The sequence below is a fragment of the Stegodyphus dumicola genome, chromosome 10 (genome assembly GCF_044657685.1).
Source record: "Stegodyphus dumicola isolate Sdum_Otavi_A_Nest chromosome 10, ASM4465768v1".
NCBI classification, from domain to species: Eukaryota; Metazoa; Arthropoda; class Arachnida; order Araneae; family Eresidae; genus Stegodyphus; species Stegodyphus dumicola.
Window position 1 is genome coordinate 60,664,365 of NC_140777.1, and position 20,888 is coordinate 60,685,252.

At 35.9% G+C, this 20,888-nt stretch overlaps 1 protein-coding gene across 1 annotated transcript in view; it reads left to right on the plus strand.

The window, feature by feature from the left end:
* LOC118192872 (uncharacterized) overlaps positions 1-20,888 on the plus strand; it is a 408,484-nt gene that overhangs the window by 75,352 nt on the left and 312,244 nt on the right. The gene's annotated exons all lie outside the window — the stretch shown is intronic.

Below are 20,888 nucleotides of genomic sequence, written 5' to 3' on the forward strand. Positions count from 1 at the left end.
ATTATTATTATTCCAAGGCTAACGTGTCTTCCGGGAAAGAACAAACCTTTATTTCCTCCATTGTGGAAAATTTCTCTCTTATCTCACATCCTTTTTGCACTTTTCTTTATCGCAGGCACTTTCGCTTTCAGATTTGCTTTCAGGAATGGAAGGCAGGCAATTTTTTCGTCACTCGTTAGGGAATAGATAGAATTCAAGGGAAGGAAAGGGCAGGGGATTCGGTTATTTGGGGCAGAGAATAATTTTTGGCAGAAAAAGGAAGGTGGTGAAGAAAAAGATTATATTAATTGAATTAAATTTAAGTAAAATCTTACTCTGGTAAAACAAAAAGGGTATAAATAATATTATTTAATGTAAAACTTTAATTAAATTTTAAAATAAATTAATCCTTAAAAAAACTTAAAAAGTTGTCCAAAAAGTGATCAAATAGTTTTTAAAAAATGTTAATAGATATGAGTAATATATCTATAAATTTGAATTTTATTTTTTAAATTTTGTACTTTAAAATTTCAGAAAGAGTTTAAAAAGGAAGTAAAGGAATTATGTTAAAGTAAAAAGTCTTCACGACATGGGCTGCCATGACGACTTTGAAAATATATAAGGCCAATGTTAGTAACAGAATAATAATTTTAAAAAAATACCTATATACCCTATAAGGTATATAATATATATACATATTTATAACCGTCTTCTTCGCATGCCTTTGTGGTGTGGTGGTCTGCACGCTCAGCGCGTAATTAAGAGTTCCGTGGTTCGATTCCCGGCAAGGCGTTGCTAATTTTTCATCTTGCCTGCTTCCAAAAATACTTAATGTCTCTACAACCCTTTAAAACATCCTTCTTTATCCTTCTCTTTTGAAGCTTTCAGGTAAAAAATTCATACTTAAAAAGTATTATAGGGTGTAGACTACTCCATATTTCTTTAACATACTATTAATGAATTTTAAAGGAATTTCATTTTCTTTTAAAATATTGATGAGAATTAGAATTTCTTCTTTTCGTGTTTCTATTTCAGTGCAAACTTTTTTAATTCTACTAATTTTGTTAAAAATAGTATTTGCAATAACTTTTTTAGATATGTTTGAATTCCAATTTAGAAGTTTATTAGTAGAAAAATTAAAATCTTTTCTTTTATCAAAAAGTTTAATTTCCTCTAATTTAGAATACATAGATTAAGATAAAATATTTCTGTTTGGTTTTTATTGGTTTTATTTAGTTTTTAGACAATTTGGGTAGATGTATAGAAGAATTCAGATTGCGTAATATGCTAAAATGTTGACTTCGCAGTAATTAGGAAACTTGGCAGCCGAGTAATATTAAGTATTCATTTTCATTCCAATTCATTTTTTGGCCACAATTCACGTGGCACTAATCGTGCCTATTTACAGAATATTTAAATTTATGATACTATTCCGATAGAAAGAGATCAGAATGAAATAGCGCCCAACCTGAACAGAGGTAGAAGCAAAAGTGCTCAATTATACAGTATGGAAGCTCACTAAGAGAAGGTTTTGATTTGGGTTGAAAAGGTTTCACTTCTCAAAGTTTTGATTTCAGATTCCGAATTACGTCATGAGCGTTACGTAAGCCATTTGACTATATTGATCTAAGAAATGATGCAGTCCAGAAAAGTTATTACTATTTTTAAAATAGAGAGGAAATACCCAAATTAAAAGGCTTAAATTAAGAGGCCAAATTAAATTAAGAGGCTATTAAATTATAAATCTTATTTTTACATAGTAAATGTAAAAATAATATTTTATCTTATTTTTACATAGAAAAATTAAAATATATATATATACACATTTAGTAGAGGCAACTGCAAGAAAAAGGGAGGTGCAAAGCGCATCTAACAGGCGGAGTTCACGCAGAAATCTCTCAATGCTCTGAACTAAACAACTGAGAACTGACGCTCTATCCGTTCTTATATAGTCCCCCCCTCGCCGCCTAGAAATTTTCAGTACATTCAGCTTCTCGAAATTTCAGGAAGACAGATACAGTTGCATTTATATATTAGAACAGAATACACTTACACGCAGGAAACAGAACAATTATATTCATTGAAGGGATCGGACCAAAATGTCGCCAAATAATCGCCAAGTTTGGATGACTTCTCGCCAGATTTGGCGTGTCGCAAAAACACCTGCCACCTTGGCCTTATCTCTCCAATTTAGGGAGATGCCCATTTAGCTCGATGTTGAAATGGGCTTGGCCCTGTAACCTTATTTTTCCGTCGCACCTTCCCTTTCTTAATGCCTTTCGTATTACATTATACAAGAGATACTCAAATTTTTCATATGATTTCACTAAAATTATATACATGTATACAAAATTCGTACATTGCCTCTTTCCCAAGGACCGCACGTCCCGGGCAGTACAATCCCTCGAATGGAAGCCATATTTGCAACTAAGGCAAGTCAGTGTAATACAAAAACAATAATTTCAGTAAATAACAAATCAAATGCTAAATCAATAAATGAGCGCATAAACTTACAAATTTAGAAATAAATAGGACCATGGCCTTATACTATTTGCATTATATACACTGTGGGGACTACGTATTATGGCCAGAGTAAAGAGCTAGCTTTAGGCTTAGAATTTGACTTCGGATCCGAACTATGACATTATTCATCCTGTTTAGGACTGTGTAAGGACCGTACCGAGTGACTGTATTTACATAACCACACCTTATCACCAGCGAATCGTATTACATAACCACACCATATCACCTTCTTTGAATCGATGTCCTGTAGCTGTCGTGTTGTATCTGGTCTTCATCGTCTTTGTCGCCAAACGGACTCGTTATCGTTAAATATTGTGAATCACTTCCAAGCCGTGTCTAGAGATCGTGAAGGTACTTTTCAGGCGATTAAGGTGCATGTGGATGACGACCAAACAGCATATTACTAGGCAGACAAAAGTTCAGGAACGAAGAGCATCTGAGATGGGGAATAGCCGGTAATCTCGTGGACAGCACGGCGATAAGCCAGTAAGAATAGAGGTAAACTTCTGGTAGTTCTGTTGGTTTCGGAAAACCATTAACGAGAGGTTGCTAAGTATGTATGTTTCAATAAACCAATCTACCACGCCGTCTGATTTCAGATGTAAAGATGTTATTTACGTTTTGTCTGTGCCGAGTAATTCACAGAGTTGTTTAATTACAACCGAGATAAAACTCCTTCCTTGATCGGAATGTAATTAAAGAGGCATCCCAAAGCTGAAAAATCCAGTGATGTATCATTATCTCTGCTACCGTGGCAGCTGTGCGGGGATATGATATGGTTTGGCAATTTTGTGAAGTAATCAGTGACAGCGAGGATGCATTTGTTGCCTTTAGCAGATGGTGTCAAAGGCCCCGGGATAGTGAAGGCGATGCGTTTGAAAGACGCTTCTACATTTTAATGTTGCAGTTTCCTTTAGCAGCGTTTTTACGGTCCTTTCCGTGACGCACAGACATCGCAAGATTGGAACCATTTTTGCACATCAACCTTCCATTACTCCAGTAGGAGCGCTCTCGAGCCCTGTGCAAAGTATTCATTATTCCTAAGTGGCCGGTTGTTGGACTGCTTTGTAATTCTGGGAGCTAGGATCTTGGAAATATGAGCTGCCATCTGAATGCTTTTCCAGCATACGATTTCAACTTTCGGTATGAGACGCCGTTTGGAATATGGAGTGAGTCCCAGGGAATATGAAGTGAGTTGTTGAGTTGCCGTAGGACTTAGGATCGAAATATCCTGCCAGGTAGGTTTCCTGTTTGAAGACTTTATTAAGTCAATTATGGGTTTAATGGCGCCGTTTTTCAACTTGACTTTCTTAAGTTCTTCACTTCACGGATCACACGATGTTGAATTTGTTGCTTGAACCCGATTAAACAGTTCATATTTTGCTTCGACCTTGAAACAGTATCGGTAGCTTTCTGGACATGGTATCTAGACAGGGCGTCGGCATTATCTAGACAGGGCTTCGGCATTTCCGTGTGACGATCATTTCTTATGACGTACAATGATGTCATATTCTCAGAGTCTGTGTATCCATCTGGGTAATTGACTGTTCTTAATAGCCAAGTCGACGATGCAGGATGGTTGCGGAGTAGAAATTTTCTGTTGTAGAAATAATGACGTAAATACTCTACAGCTTTAATTAGGGCAAGGAACTCTTTCCTGGTAACACAGTAATTCCTCTCCAGTTTAGATAGACACTTTTTCCAGTATGCTGCGACACGTTTATGACCATTTACTTCTCGGAATAAAACAGCTTCGACACTCACATTCGTGTTGAGAATAAATGGTTTGTGGACTTGAAGATATCAAGATTGTCAAAGCCTCCTTCAGTTTGTTAAAAGCATCGTCACATTCTTTTTTTCACATAAACTTTTGTTTGTGCAAGGAGTCTTGCGATGGAAGAAAAATCCTTCACATATCTCCTGTAGTAGGTGAAAAGGCCGAGGAAACTTCTCAGCCTGATGGCCATTTTCGGGGCGTCTGCAGTCTTTGCATGCCGACATGCTTTCTGCACTCGTGTACACACCTTTGACAGAGATTATATGCGCGAGGTAAGTCGCTTTCTGTCTGAATAATTTACATTTGGCGGGGCTTAGCTTTGGATTGGCTTCTTTCACTTCCTGAAGTAGCTTTCTAAGATTCTCTAAATGCGTTTCATAAGTTTTCCCGACCATGATGATGTCATCCAGATATAGCAGACAGGCTTCATACGAAAGACCTCTCAGCCTGGTCTCTCTGAGAGGTTTGAATGTTGCTGTCGCATAGCATAGTCCAAGCGGCATCACCTTGAACTGCGAAAACCCTTGTCCGGTCTTACACTCCGTCCTTTCTCGGTCATCAGGGTGTATCTTGACCTGCCTATATCCACTGTTTAAATCAAGCGTCAAAAACACTTACCTCCAGAAAAAATATCGAGAATATCGTTCATTCTAGGGAAAAGATAGCTGTCTTTCTTCGTGATAGCGTTAGAGCGTCGGTAGTCCATGCAAAATATATTTGAACAACCTTCATTCTGACGATGACGATGGGAAGAACTTGTTGAATGATCGATAATATCATTTCCTTCCATCTCCTTTAAAAGTTTTTCCTACGTCTTCCTATTTAGCAATCGGTAGACGTTTTGGATGCTGCTTGATTGGTGGATGATCCATGTGTATCAATTCTGTTCTTTGCCAGACTTGTTCGACCTACGTTAGAATATAAGCGGAAGAGAATTAGTATTCCTTTCAGGCTGTACAGTTGTTGGGATGCTCTATTATGCTGTACCGGACTTTCTTTTTCAGCTGTGGATCCAAGTAGTCAAAATTCTGTTCATGTTGGTACTGTAAATACCGTCTTGGGCTGTTATTTTGGTGGACAGATTTACTCCTTCATCTTTAATTTCCAATAGGATTGTGTCCTCAGATGTAAAATGCAATTCGTTAATTTTAAAGTCCAAAGAAAAATCGTATTTCCTTGAAAGTTGTAGAGTCATTAGGATTTCTTTTTGGAAGCCGGAGAGATTAAAAATTAGCAACTGCCTTCGCCCGGAATCGAACCACGAACCTCTGGAATACCGGTCCAGCGTGCAAAACTACTACATCACGAGGTACGCGAAGAAGGCGGGAGAAATACCTTATATACTTCCCTTTTTAAAGGCTGACTGGGGTTTTTAGGGGACCCAATCACCAAATCCTGGTAGTGAAGAATCACCATTTACCACCTTTTTAGTTAGGGCGCCACTGTAGAGTCATTAGGATTTTTTGGAAGCAATAGAGATTGAAAATTAGCAACGCCTTCGCCGGGAATCGAACCGCGGACCTCTGGAATACCGGCTCAGCGTAAAGAACCACTACACCACGAAGGCACGCTAGGAAAGTGGGTGAAATACCTTACATTCTCCTCTTTTTAAAGGGCGACTGGGGTTTTCAGGGAAACCAATCTCCAAATCCTGGGTGAAGAGAATTATCATCCAAACCCTTTTAGTTCGGGCGACACTGTAAAGACATTAGGTTATTTTTAGGAAGCAGAAGAGATGAAAAATTACCAATCGCCTTCGCCGGGAACCACGGACCTCTGGATACCGGCCCAGCGTGCAGAACCACTACACCACGAAGGCATGCCAAAAAGACTGGAGAAATGTCTTATAAAGTCTAATCCGAGTATGCAAATGTCTATAATATTTAGCATATATACTGTGTGATAGTAAGCGGAGTGATGTTAACGTTTAATTTTCCATCGTTGTCGATCTTAATTTCGTACACAGTCTGGAGGGTAAAGCAGGACGGTGCCTAGAAAAGTTTTACTTCTATTTGTTGAGCCAAGCTAGATCTTTTCGGATGATGGTAACTCTGTCTTCTGTATCGATGGTCATATTGCTAAGAACTGCATTTTATATGTCCAATGATTAAGGGTGCATTACTGCCGCCACTTTGCAGAAATCTAAAGCGTTTTAAAATGGGGCTTCTTAATATCTCGCAATCTCCGCTCAGCGAGATGGCTACTGATTTATTTCCTATGTCCTTTTTGGGGAGCGGTGTTATCTTTCGCCCGCATTTTTTAGATTTTTGGCATCCTCTATTCATATTGCTTTCTGTACCACATCATCCCGTATGGCATCAGTGAACTACAGGATGAGGATTTCCGTTCCTTCCGTCGGGATTCCGAAAAGGCGAGATGATACAACCTTTCAGCATCTGTGACAAGCTCCTAGAGTGTTTGCTTAGCCTGGGAGTTGGCGAGATTTCATATGAAGTCTGCTATAGTCTTTTGAACACTTCTCGCCAAAGCGCAGGTCCAACTCTCTGGACAGAGCCGCTTGTTTTCGGGCAGAGTTTGAAGAATAAGCTCCTCGTCTTCTCTCAGGAAAGCAACGAGATGGCTGTCCGTAGTTTCGGAATTCAACCAATTTGTGTCCGCCACAATAGAGAATTGAGTCTTGCACACCTGGCAGGAGGTCCATCATACGTGGATAGATTAAGAGAGGGTCGAAAGACAGATACGAATTTTAAGGCATCAGAAATGCGTGCTGTGGATTTTTTCAAGCAGTCAACACTTGCAGTACAGTAGGGCCGGATAGAGGTACAATTATATATAGGAATCTGTGAAATTCAATTATAGAGGGAGCGGACCAAAATGCCGCCAAATGGTCGTTAAGTTTGGTGACTTCTCGCCAAATTTGGCAGAAAAAGTAGTTGGGAAAACCACCGCGAGCTTGAAGATACCTTGCCAATTTAGCTCAATGTTAAATGGATTTGCTCCTGTAATCTTATTTTTACGGCGGAGCTTTGCTTTCTTGAGATCTTTCATGCTATATTAATAAAAGAAGTACTCTACGTATAATTTCACTAAAATTAATTACATAAATACAAAATTCCTACCAATCGATAACTAAAAGCCAGTTGTATAAGCAACGAAGGTTTTGATGTTAGTTGTATTAAAGCGTCCCGCAGGCATCAGCAAGTAATTACGCTGATTCGCTTGTAGAGGACTCGCTCATTTTTAACAAAGTTTCTTATTAGATTGTATTCTCTTAGTTCCTGTTTATTGGTTATTACATTGCTCTGCATTAAAAACATCTGATTTTTTTCTTCATATTGAATAAATAAGTAATAATTTTAATAGACTTTATAGTTATGTGCTAGAAACTTTTTGATTTTATATTGATGACAATACTTAGTTTTTACAAATGATTTTTCACAACTGATTTTGTTGGTTGAAAATTGATCTGAAATAGTAAAGTTTATGGTGTGATCTTTGAGATGCCTCTGAAGAAATCTGAACGTTTTAATTATTTCACGGAAAAATTGCTTCAAATTCAGGACAATTTTTATATTATTTGGAAAAAACTATCAAGTTCTTTAAAAAAAAATATGGTGTAGAGACTTTACAATCGGACTCTAAATTTAATTTACAGCAACATATTTTGTTCTAATATTTCTAAATTACGTCATGAAGCCGTTTATTTGCTTTGCTCGTAAATATTGCACAAAATGTTCCTTCCTTTGCTAACACTCTAACACTTTCTTTTCAAAAGGCTAGCCTATAGCCCAGCCGTTTTTTCCTTGAAAAGATAAATACACTCTTTTGCAAAAAACTTCGAAGCACCGAGAAGGACTTTTGCGATCGTGACGAAATTTGGTATGCAAAAACATCTTTATCGAACATGCAAATGATCAAAGTTTCAAGGTAAATGAAGAGGAATTGCGATCATAGCGCACATTTCTAGTGCGGAATTCACAAAGTATAAAACCAGTAACAGAGGCGGAAAATTTATCTATTTTTGTTGCTGCCATTGTAATTCCGTAAAGAAGCAACTAAAGATGCATTACGACGATATCGAAGACCTTACAGACAACTAAACGACTTCGAACGTGGTCGCATTGTAAGGTTGCGTGAAGCTGGGTGGTCATACCGAGCAATAGGCCGCCATCTGCAGCGTACAGACACTGCTGTGCAAAGATGTTGGCAGCAATAGTTGCTACAAGGAAACTGGCGACGAATGAAGGCTCTGGAAGGCCAAGGAGCACAAATGCAGAAAAGATAGGATGATTGTTCGCCAGGCCCAAACCGCGCCAACGGTATCATTGTCGATTATTCGACGCACTACAGCCACGTCTATACCTCCCGTGGCACCGTCCACCATCTCACGGCGCTTGTCTGAGGCGGGGTTACGCTCACAGAGACCTTTAAGACGTTTGTCTTTGACTCCACAACATCGGCGGAATCGTATGGAGTGGTGTCGCAGCCGATCATCATGGCTGCCATCAGACTGGCATCGTATAGTGTTTGGCAATGAATCCTTTCACTCTTGAAGCAGATGACCACCGTGTTCATCGCGGAGAGGACGGGGCCAGCGGTACCAATCAGCCTTTGTTTTACAAAGGCATACAGCCATAACCCCTGGTGTGATGATGTGGGGCGCTATTTCTTATGTCAGTAGGTCATCTTTAGTCATCCTCCGTACATCTTTAACAGCTCAACGATATGTTGATACCATCCTGCGGCCGGTTGCATGACCCTTCATGTCACGTCATCCTGGGGCCATTTTCCAACAAGATAATGCCAGGCCACATATCTCTGGACTGTCTCCGTGCGGTTGATACTCTTGTGACCTTGCTGGCCAAGGAAGCTCGACCCCAATCGAGCTTGTCTGGGACATGGTAGGCCGCCAGATTCGGGCACCACAAAACATCGCAGATCTGGAGACGCAACTGATGAATGTCTGGCAGAATGTGTCGCAGGATAGCATTAGGAACCTCTACCACTCTTTACCTCAACGAATTCAAGCATGTATTGCCGCCAGGAACGGTTCGACCAACTACTAATTTGAACACTCAATGGGTGATTGTGAACCGCGAACAGGTACTATGACCTTGATTTTTAAATCATTTTATTATCTGTGTATGAGCTATACACATATTCAGTTTCATCAAAAACAACCACTTCTTTCATGGTGCTTCGATTTTTTTTGCAAAAGTGTGTATGTAAAATATAGAATATAAAAGATAATCACTAACAAAATTTTGACAATCGACTGTTAAATTTATGATTTGAAATAAAAATACAACCCCTTATGGCATCTGTACTACGCTGCAGTATTCCGCATTGCGAAAACTCTCGCACAATCGCTGTCCAGAACTCAGACAAAGAATTTCCAATCTTATAAATACTACTGCAATTACTGCGCATTATCTGTCTGCGCCTAAGATCGTTTGCAAAAGGACGTCTGTTTGCTTGGCTGCTTCTATTCATTGTTTAAAGTGTAATATGTCACAATTAAAATTGTGTTCCCATAGTGCTGTGTCATGCCGGGCACTTTTAAGTCTTAATGCTGAGGCACTTTCGGTGAACAGTTGTTAACTTACATAAAAATGTCGGCACATTTATGTTACTTGGTCAAATCCCCCAGTCTGACTCTGGTTACGCAATAAATGTATATGGAAAGAAGCAAAATCTTTTAAGTGCTTAGGGTTTCTAAAAATCTTACCCCAGTAACCGGCAAAGCCGTGTATATACGACTAGAATATTTTTTGCGACGTCTTTGAGAAAGTGTACGTACGTGCATCTTGAAATATCACGAAGAAATTAAGGCAATATATTTAAAGTACATAAATCTAGGTGTAAAGTACCAGGGGCATTTTGGCATTAAAATTAAGAAAATGCTTCTTTCTTATGGCAGTTTGGGTGAACTTTGACGTACTGTCAAGAGGGTTTCAATCCGGCTGTAAGAAAATACCTAAAAATAAGAAATCCTCCTAGTTATTTTATATTTTGTTATTTGCATGGGTATTTTTCCGTTTTGCGTTAAGAAATGAGAAAAATAACATGTTCTTAGACATTAAGAGATTATAGTAAAGGCTAGATGTATTCTACACTTTTATAATCATTTAAGACTAAGAGCTAAGTACGTCGCTTATGAAATATATTTCTTTTTGGACCCAACATCCGTTCTAATTACTATAATCATCAGAGAAAGGAGTTAAATTTTTTTAAAGCAGGCCTTAGAATTTATTTGCTGATGCATATTGAGGGAAAATGTGCGTGGGTTGTCTCACACGCGGTGCGTCCTTATATGCTGTCTCGCTGCATAAACAGGTGCGTTCCAACTTTGCCTTGCACAGTCACGGTTCTGGTAGCGGCGCCGTTTTCGAACCGCGCGAAATGTGCTTCAGGAGGCGAATCCTGTAAACTCGCGTGAGTTCTTCGACCGAACCTACCGCCTCCGCCTTCTCACCACCCTATACTCTTCAGCAGTCCTTAAATTTGCGCAAGCCCTCCCCCTCGCCTTCCTCGTTCGCCATCCCTCCCTCTCCACATTTCCACGCTGCCTGCTAAGGTAAAAAAAAAGAATCGGAGGAAAGGGGGAAAGAGGAAAGTTCGTGCTTGTACACGCTAGCTAGACTCAGATGGAAGCCAAGCGTGGCTGCAGGGAAGAAGAGAAAGGAAAAAACGGGATAAAAAAAGGAACAAAGTGCGGGACGGGGGAGGGCGAGGTACACTGTGATGGCCGGTAGACTAGGATGGGGGGAGGAGAAGAGGGTGAATGGGGCTTGAAAAAGCAGTAACTACCCTCCCTCTTTTTTTTTTCGCCACCATCCCTTAATTCTTTCCCTTCGAAATCCAGTCCCCTTTTGCTTTCACGTACCCACCCCCATCATCTTTTTGCCTCAACGAAAAGACTGGCTGCCCTCCAGCGTTTTCCACCCAGCTTGCGGTAGACGCCCCCCACCGCTGGTGACGAGGGCCAGTAAAGGACCCACGCAGTACCGGCATCGACTGGCCGAGCGTAAATATACCGTCCTCTACTCGAGAGTATTACCGACGCGACGCGAAAAGCAAGAGAGAGAGAAAAAGCTGTTAGGTCAATATGGCTGCCCTGGCGCGAAGAGGAAAAGGGCTTATTTTCTGCTGGGGCTTCTACCCGCATGTAGATGGACGCACGCACGTATTAAGTCGAGAAGCAAAAGATGTAAAAAAAGGATACATTCTGGGCCGCCATTTTGTAACGACGGCATCGTTAACGAAGAAACCCGCAATTAAGTTCGTAATTGCAAGAGCGCCAATTGCAGTTGGTAGTACTCATCAAATGGCTTAAAAATGTCAAAGAGAAGATTTTGCTCTGTGTTTCGGGTTTATTTACTGTACTTATCTTCAACATCCTATTGAAGGGCATGGGATGGGAAGGAATTTTAATTAAATGTATGAAACCAGGGAACAATCGCAAACCTTAGCTGTGGGTAATTTGGCTTTACATGTAATGTAAGCTTGTTATCAACATATTTGCACTGTAATGTTACCTGCCTCGAGACTCTAAATTTGAACCCCGAAATTTGTAATTTTTATTGATTCTGTTTGTAAGGATATACAGCGATAATTTAAAAATCTAATTTCTTATTTTTGCTTTAGGTTCTTTCATTTCGTATCAGCTAGTAGCTTTTGTAGCAACCTATTAGCTACTTAGCAATCAGGTGATGACTCCAAAAACTCTTAACTGCTGTGGAAAATTGGTTTTAAAATAAACCGACAAGGGTAAAAATTTCATTCCCTAAAAGACGAATTAGCTGTATAACCCCAAGTTCATATGATTGATTGATTCCCCTCTCCCCCTCTCGAATAGCGAAAATTTCTAAATATCTACCATAGCATCAGCCTCGATAGAATTGTATTTGAAATCTCAGTCAAAGGTACATGGGACCAGACAGCTCATTCTTATGGTGTCCGAAGGTATGCTTATTGGGTCCTCGTCGACACTGAGTTGAAAGTTCTTTCCCCACGTAACTACTCGGATTAACTACTCCCCACTCGGATTGTTCTAGTTTGGTTGCACATTTGGGGGTGTTAATAGACAGGCATTTACACATTTATTCAAATAAATGTAGTATATTGAAGTAATCATTAAGTTGCTTAATTTTAACTTAAACCGATAATAATCAAGTAAATAAAACTTCACAGGTGAGATAAAACTTGCGAATAAAGAATGACAGCCATTCTCTCTTTAATGTACTAATTTTTACATCGACGCATATAAAAAAGTGCTTATGTTGTTCGTATGTAAAATAATTATAAATTTCTTTATCTATTTACTACAAATGTCAGTTAAAACACCTCCTGATGTTTCTATTTTGTTAAAGTTTGTACCTTGGGAAAAAATTGCTGGAAACTGTCTTTATTATCTCGAATGCTTATCGGCAATCTGATTTTTTCTTATTAATTTTCAGCTGGATAAGTTCACATATAAATTATTCCCTAATAAAGCGATTACTTTTATTGCAAAATTTCCTTATTGAGGGTATTAATCTTTTGGCAAGCAAGAATAAAATTTAATTCAATCTGTATATTCAGATTTTTGACTAAGATTTATATAACAGTGTAGATTAATTAATACCATTTGAAGAATTTGTAGGCTGTCAGTCACGCCCTTTTTTAACGGTAATAAAAAGAATTTAAAGTTGGACTCCAAATAATTAAAACCGTAAATTTTTTGTCTTTCCCCTTATAATAATGTTAATTAAATTAATTAAATTGTTACTATTCGTGTAAGATCTGCAAGTTTGAGACCACTAGCATATAAAGACAGGTCTCATTTGATCTAAACACTTTTTTTTTCATCGACCCATTTTTAAAAAATGGTTTCCTTCATCGAACCCCATACATTTTTCTCTATAGTATTAAGCATAAATCATAATACACATAATTGCGCAAAAATACCTTTAATATTATTAGATTAAGAATATGAAAATATTTTGAAAAATGGTTTATTAGATTTATGTTTAATTATTTTGAATTTTACAAACATAAAATAAGTTTCTTGAAACAAAATCATATATTCTAATGTTGTAAAAATTCGATTTGAATAAATTCAATTAATATCTTGATATCATTTTTTTAATATTCGCCATAAAATTGCTTTATTTAATTTTTGAATTATCCTCGTTCAAAAATATTAAACCTGTTTCTTGTTGTCCATTCTATTTTTGGTTTCTTCGTATTTTTTTTAAACGTGTTTTTTTTTTTTTTTTTTTTTCCCCGGGGGTGTCTTTCCGTTTCATTTTTTTTATTTATTCCACTTAATTACATAAAAACCCTCTCTGTTTTTTTTTAAAAAAAAGATAGTATTTATTTTTTTTAAATACATTAAGGAATTTTAGTGTTTTTCCCCCTTATACGTAGAGACAGTGTTTATACATTTTTAGAACGATTTTGGGGCCTGTTTAATTATGCTTAAAATGTTAAGAATATTTTTCTAAATGTTCGATCTGATAGCCTTATTTCTGGAATTATAAGTTTGCATCCTGATGTCCATGATAGAAGGGCTTTTCGTAAAATTTCCAGTGGTACTGATTTCCATTCCTTTTCCACTACTTTCCAGAATCCCTCTATCGTGGTGAGTTTGCGCTGTGTGCTGTTTTCCAAAGACATAATAGTGCATACGTAAAACGTCACGGAACTTGGCAGGAATTCTTTGAAAAGGTATATATGCAATATCTGTACCAATCTTCATTTTTTCAAAGATTGCAATGGTATTTTTCGAAGTATGACTTGTTGCTTCATCTTCATGAAGTTTCTTTCATAGAAAATCTTTGGAATACGAGCTGGAATTTCTTCCGTGAATATCGGAATTCTGTGAAATTTTCTCTTGATAGTACGTTGAGTTGATTTTAATAACATATATTTCCCACTCGTATTATTTTAATTTGCTGTTGTAAGAGAATTCAGAGACAGTCATAAACTTCTTTGTGAAACTTTCTTTACATTAACTGAACCAGGTTTGTAGATTTCTTTTTTCTCCGTTTTTCGATAACAAATAGGCCATTTTTTTGCAATGATTTAGGTAAATCCTTGCTTCATCGAGGGTCATAATGTATTTTCATTTATCTCCTGCTAAATAATTTTCATACAGGTTTCTACAAATTGTTCTGCTCTGAGCCATATACTTCTGCAAAAGTTGTTTACATTTAAACCTTTTTAAGCTGTAAATCTTGGTGTATAATTTTATTTATTATTGCTATAGATGTATTTTAAGATTAACAGTTGATATTTGCGTCGCCGGATTATCTTTTATTAGCAACGATATAACTTTAAAAACATTAGAAAACAGTATATACCTTTTTTGAATGTTCGTTTGGAGTCGTCTTTCCATGTAGAAGTAATGATATTCACAAAGTTTTTGAAATATAGAATAGGAATATTTCTGCTTCGAAAGCGCAAAAACATATCCTTCAATCCACAGTTCGTTTACATTGGACATTTTGAAAAAAGAATAAATTTAAAAGTATCAGACGATATTTCGCATTTCAAATAATAAGATGATGCCAGAAAGTTTTATTCCAAAATATATATTTTATTTTTTATCAAAATCGTTTTAAAAATGTGTAAACACCGTAATATGATTTCTTCTTTGCATGACAGAGCTTTATGTCAGTAAACAATTCAGTGTGAATTTTATTAATAATTCTTTTTAAATTGCCGTCAGTGGGACAATGGGATCTTGATAATGCCTACCGACTGCCGATGCATATTAGGCTGTCGATCCTTGATCATCATTCACGATATTTAAAATTTCTTTGACCCCCAAGGGGCAATATCGACCTTGTTGGAAACTCACGAACATCAAAAACATGGAGGTGTAAAAGAGTTCAGTTATATTATTGTTTTATGTTGTAAATGTGAACTCTGAAAGAAAAAAAGGTTACTTATTTCTCTTTTCAAACGGCTTTCGCAACTTGTACATTTCGCCGCCCTATTTCTGCTAACTTTTTTTGCCGCAGATTAAATAGGTACCAATAGCAGTTGTTGCTTCCTCTTTCAGACGACGTGAAACATCTGCTTTTGGAATGCTGTTGTTGCAGCTACCAATACCTGCTTCTCTCTGTCTTTTTTTAAACCTTCCCATGTTGCTATCGGCTTCGAGTACTTTTCACTGTGCTGTTGCAGCGTTATGTTATGTCGAAGTGACGTTTGCTTTTCAAATACATTGTTATGGTTATCAATCGTTTCTATGAATTAAAATAATACAGTCTGTAACTTCAGCCGCCGGTTAATGTGATCACGTTTGTCCAGGACTATTTTGATAGCATTAAACGATGTGGGAAAATGTCCTTGAAAACAAGAATGGAATGGAATTAATTTAATATAAATATGACCAGAAGCATATGTACTTTCAACAGCATTTTAATTAGGAGCAGACAATTTGTTTATGAACTGTTTGTTACAATGTCTGTAATGCAGAAGTTCACTTATGAACTATTAGTAAAGTTTCTGGAAATTACCTGCCCGATGTTAAAACCCTAATCTTAGTACTTGAAAAGCATCCCTCGTTGAAAGAGAACATACCAGTGTAAAATTTAAAATTAGGCAAAAGTTGCATCAACCTTAGTAGATAATTCCGTGGATTTCTTTTTCAGGAAAAAAGAAAAGAGAGTAGTTCTACAGGAATTCCCACCTCCCTTCTGAAGAGGAAGGACCTGTGTCTGACCCCTTCAAAATCGATAGAGTTACTGAAAATCTATGCATTTTTTTGCTAAATTTTAAATAATGGATTAAAATCGAAAGCAGGCTGTTTGATGACTTAATCCGTTACTTGGCAACATTTCTCTTTCACTTGGCAATTTATATAATCGATTTTAACCTTATTTGGCGATTTTACTTCAGTTAAAAAATTTTATTCTATAGTATTTTGATCACATTAACCGAACTGTGTATTACAATAAGCAGAGTGTTTTCCACGTTTTCGTATACAAAAGTATTTTCCACGTCCCAATTTCGTACACAAACGGGAGGGACTTCGGTAATTCGATAATAATATCTGATTGATAACATTAACCGCGATCACATCAAATGGCGTCTTCTATATTGAAAGCACAATTTTCTTTTGACTACTATATTATTATTTATATATAATGTTTAATTGATAAAAGTAATGGTACCCTATTTAAAGATGATCGCTTTAAAAACTGCATTTATTGAAACTTATGTGAAATTCAGTAAATGCATTAATACCCTGATCTTCTCGATTTTTATTTCGAAAAATAGCTACGTTTCTATAGAGAAGAACAAAGCATTGCTTGCACACATTGCTATCAAATAGCCGAATTTATGGATTAAAATTGAATATCTTACATTTCGTCGTATGGCGGATTAAAAAAAAAAAAAAAAAAAAAAAAGTTCTATTTTGAGTAGTATTGCCACTTTTTTTCTGGCTTTCAAATCGCCGAGTTTGCTGAACGGAAATTCGTTAAATTTGTACAAAATATGAGGGGGAAAAAAAAAAAAAAAAAAAAAAAAAAAAACCTGAGAGCTTTCAGATTTTACATTACGCACAAAGGGGCTTTTTAAAAAATGTTTTAGGGTTATCTTTATTTATTAAATATCATTCGCACTTAAACCATAAAATTCAGTTCAACAGCAATATCACAAAATAATTTTTAAATGAGCATATCTCTAGAATTTTTGATACACAGTCTCGCGCGCTGGAGATTATTTAAAAAAAAAAAAAAAAATCCTTCTCCCGAACTCCGCTTTTTTCGTAGTGTTGCCATTACTCGCTTTAAAATCGTTGAGTTTGTTAATCAAAAATTCGTTAAAGTTTTACAAAATATGAAATAGATAATAAAACAAATTCCAAATTTTGGCTTCCAGATGCCCATGTTCGCCTGGAAACGTACGTTGTTCAAAATTTGATGTCTCTAGGTACAATTATTTTATCACAGTGTGAGAAACATGCATACACTTTGTAAAGACATTAAGTATTTTTTGAAAGCAGGAAAGATGAAAAATGCGCAACGCCTTCGCCGGGAATCGAACTACGGACCTCTGGAAATACGCGCCCAGCGTGCTACGAAGGCATGCGAAGGCGGGAAACATACCTTATAACTTATGCCGATCCTTCACTATTTAATTATTTTAAATATAATACAGGACTGTAATATTTGGTGGCAACAGTTTGAAAAGTGAACTGACATTTATCGTGAACCAACGCAAATTGCCAAAACGAAAGTAACAGCCCTTCTGGGTTAACGCCCTTTGGGCTAAAAAATCGAAATTCAGAATTCGATCGTCGAGGTGCCCATGTTTATGTGTAAAGTTACGTGTATTGAAAATTCGACGGCTGTAGATGTGGTCGTTTCTCCACAATGCGGGAAACAGCATACCTGCAGATTTCTTAATTTAAAAATTAATTTATTAAATTTTAAAAACACAATACATGGCGATAATAGCATTTGATGGCAACAAGTGATACGCACATGAAGTGCGTTTCGAGACTGATAGCGCCTTTGGTACTAAAAAATAAAATAAAATAAAAAGTAAATATCAATTTTAAAAAATTCCATTACGTGAAAGAATTTTAGTTAAAAAAAAGTAAATTTCTAAAAGAATTCTGAAAACTTTAAACGGAGAAATCGATACCAAACCACGTCGCATATATAATGTATTTTTCTAATTGTAAAGATACGCTTATTGTTTAATAACAAGAAAATGAGCCAATATGAATTTTTATAATAGTTTGATGTTTCTTTACGACGACAAAACTGTAGATAAAATAATTGTCATTTGAACAGCTGATTATGGTTATTTGTAAATATCGAAACTTTAGTTATAATATACGTTGTTCAAATGCCGTCAATCACAAATACAAAAAACCTGATTTGTACACGACATGACTTCCTTACACGGAATATTAAATGATGGGCACTTTTGTTGCATTTCATTTAAATTTATTTCCTCGAATTTCATTAGAGATATAGTTAACATTCAATTAATTCAGTTCTCACTTTGGGGCTAGGCAAAAATACATAAAACCTCAAAATATTTTTATCAAAAACTTGAAAAATATAGAAAAATATAAAAGATCAAATACAGCTAAAACAATTAAAAAAACAATTTTTACAATTAAAGTTAGAGTTTCTACGCAAAAACAAGCAATTCGGCACGCCGAGCAAGAAAGCACCGGCACACAAAACTAAAAGTTTACTTTTGGTCCCACTTGCCAAAAAGACACAGAAAGTTGCAAAACCTGACTTATATCACTATTGTGCTAAATATCAAACGTAAACAAATTTGGCAGCTGTAGTAAAAAATTAGGCTTAGCCGCACTTAAAGAACTTTTAAATTGTTGATAATTCTACAACTATTATATGCATATTAACTCAAGTTAGAAAAACTTTAACCGGAAGATAAGAACAACACAAGTCAAACAAACACTTTTTAAAGCAAAAAATGCACAATTTACTAACGTATAAGAATAAAAAAACTGAGTTGGCGGAGCCGACTAAGAGAGTGTTACCTACAATGTAATACTACTAATACTGTGCAAAATGATATAGTTTACCTTGATTTGCATATTCTAGATTACAATTTTTTGAAAATCTACGATAAACGAAGAGATTTCAACTTTTTTACACTTAAATTAACTAACTGGAATTCCAGTATTTCTAAAAGGGTCATAATCAATACAATTAACGCACAACTGCTTAGAATTAAAAGAATCTGCAATACTACAAAATACCTCCAAGAAGAATTAATTTATTTTGTAACTTTTCTTGATTTCCTCTTGCTGTGAAAACGCGTGTTGCTCATTTCTCTGCTTCAGCCATTGTCTAATTATGTGATTCGTTATATAAAAGTGTGGAGGGTGCTTATGGCACCTAAAATGATGTGTAAACATGCTTATGCTTATCAAGAATGCCCACGAATAAATGTGATATTTTGGTTAAGTCTGTCTGCGTTATCCTCGTTGTTAAGAATGTTTTTCTTATCCTCAAGTCATCTATACAGATTTATCACACACAAACATGTATATATATATATACTCTCCTTTCTATCTGTATGTGTATGTGCGTGTGTGTGATAATTTTGATTGGGAGATTGGATAAATTAGAAGATCGCAGAGTACATCTAGAAGAGAGCCGTTAAACGATGAGATGCTTATTTGTGTCATAGTTACATGGAGAGATCCCAATGCGTAGATTCACAAAAAGAAATAATGAAGATAGCTTTGAGGAAAAGAACACATTGACTTATTTGTGAATTTTCTTGCTGTTGACACCATTCTTGAAAGCGCGTGATGCAACGCACAGTTTTTCTATAACAGCGATTCACATCTTAACAAAAAAAAAAACGCTGCGGAGCAGGTTTATTAGCATCAAGCAAAGCAGGAGAAAAAGGCAAAAGAAACAGCGCAGTTAGTAGCTGTGGTATTTATAGTAAAATTTTTCTTTGATCTGATTGACTGAGATTTCATCGCATTGCAAGCATGATCGCAAAACGCATTAATTTCAAACGCATTAATTTTGATTCTTTCAAAACGCATTAATTTTGAAAGACATACCTTAAAAGAGTTATTACTGCTTTTAGAGTAGAGAAAAGTACCCAAATATAAAAGAGGAATTAAGGGTCTATTGCAAATTTGAAATATAATTTATAGTTGCATATTTTTTATCTTACACATATATAATAATCAAGATGTGATAAAATCAAAACCAGTGAGTGTAACACGAAAAACATTCATCAAAATTGGAACAAAAAAATTCAATAAATTTTGTCTTATTATTTCATAGTGTTTATATTGTTTTATTAAATATTTTAAAATTATTGTATTTGTTTATATTATTTTATACTGTTTTATTTTTATTCCAATTTTGATGTGTGTTCTTTTTGTTAGACTGTTAACCATCGCTTTTGGTTTAATTATCTAATTATTATACCTTGATTATTTAATTAATTTAGCAACATATTGCTTGATTTATAAAAACTTATTATCTTTATTTGGAAATTTCAAAATTTTTGTTTTTATGTTTCTGTATACCTATATATGTAATGTTCGATGATGCACATGACTGGCTGATTCCCATACTACGCACGTAGCCTGACGTGCAACATTTGGTGGCAACAGTTTGAAAAGTGATTCGGATAGTTAAAGTAACTCGACGCAAAATAATAACCCTCGACTAATAACCCTTCTGGGCTAGCTCCGATTAAAGCTAAAAGAGAGGGCGGGTTTAGTAAGAGTGAATTGTAACAGCAGATTGGTTGATTGCGAGCTCAGCGAAATTGTAAAAATACCTTAGCAAACCTTTTGGTCGACTGTTAACATTTCAAGATTTTTAAAATTTTTCTTTTGAATTTAATTTTTTTTTGTTATTGAATAACAAACTAAACGTTTTAAAAGCAATAAACACAATTCTTCATCTGCGTTGTTATTAATTACTAGCTAGACCAATTAAAATCATTATATGCTTGTTTATGACAGTGATTTTGTTTCAAGTAAGACACTAAATAATAAGAGTAAATGTAATGCAAATTTGTATAGGAGTATCAAGAGATATTCCTTATGGAAATTTATGTGAGTCTGTTATATTTTAATATCAAAACATTATAAGTTATACCTATTGTTATAATATTATAACAA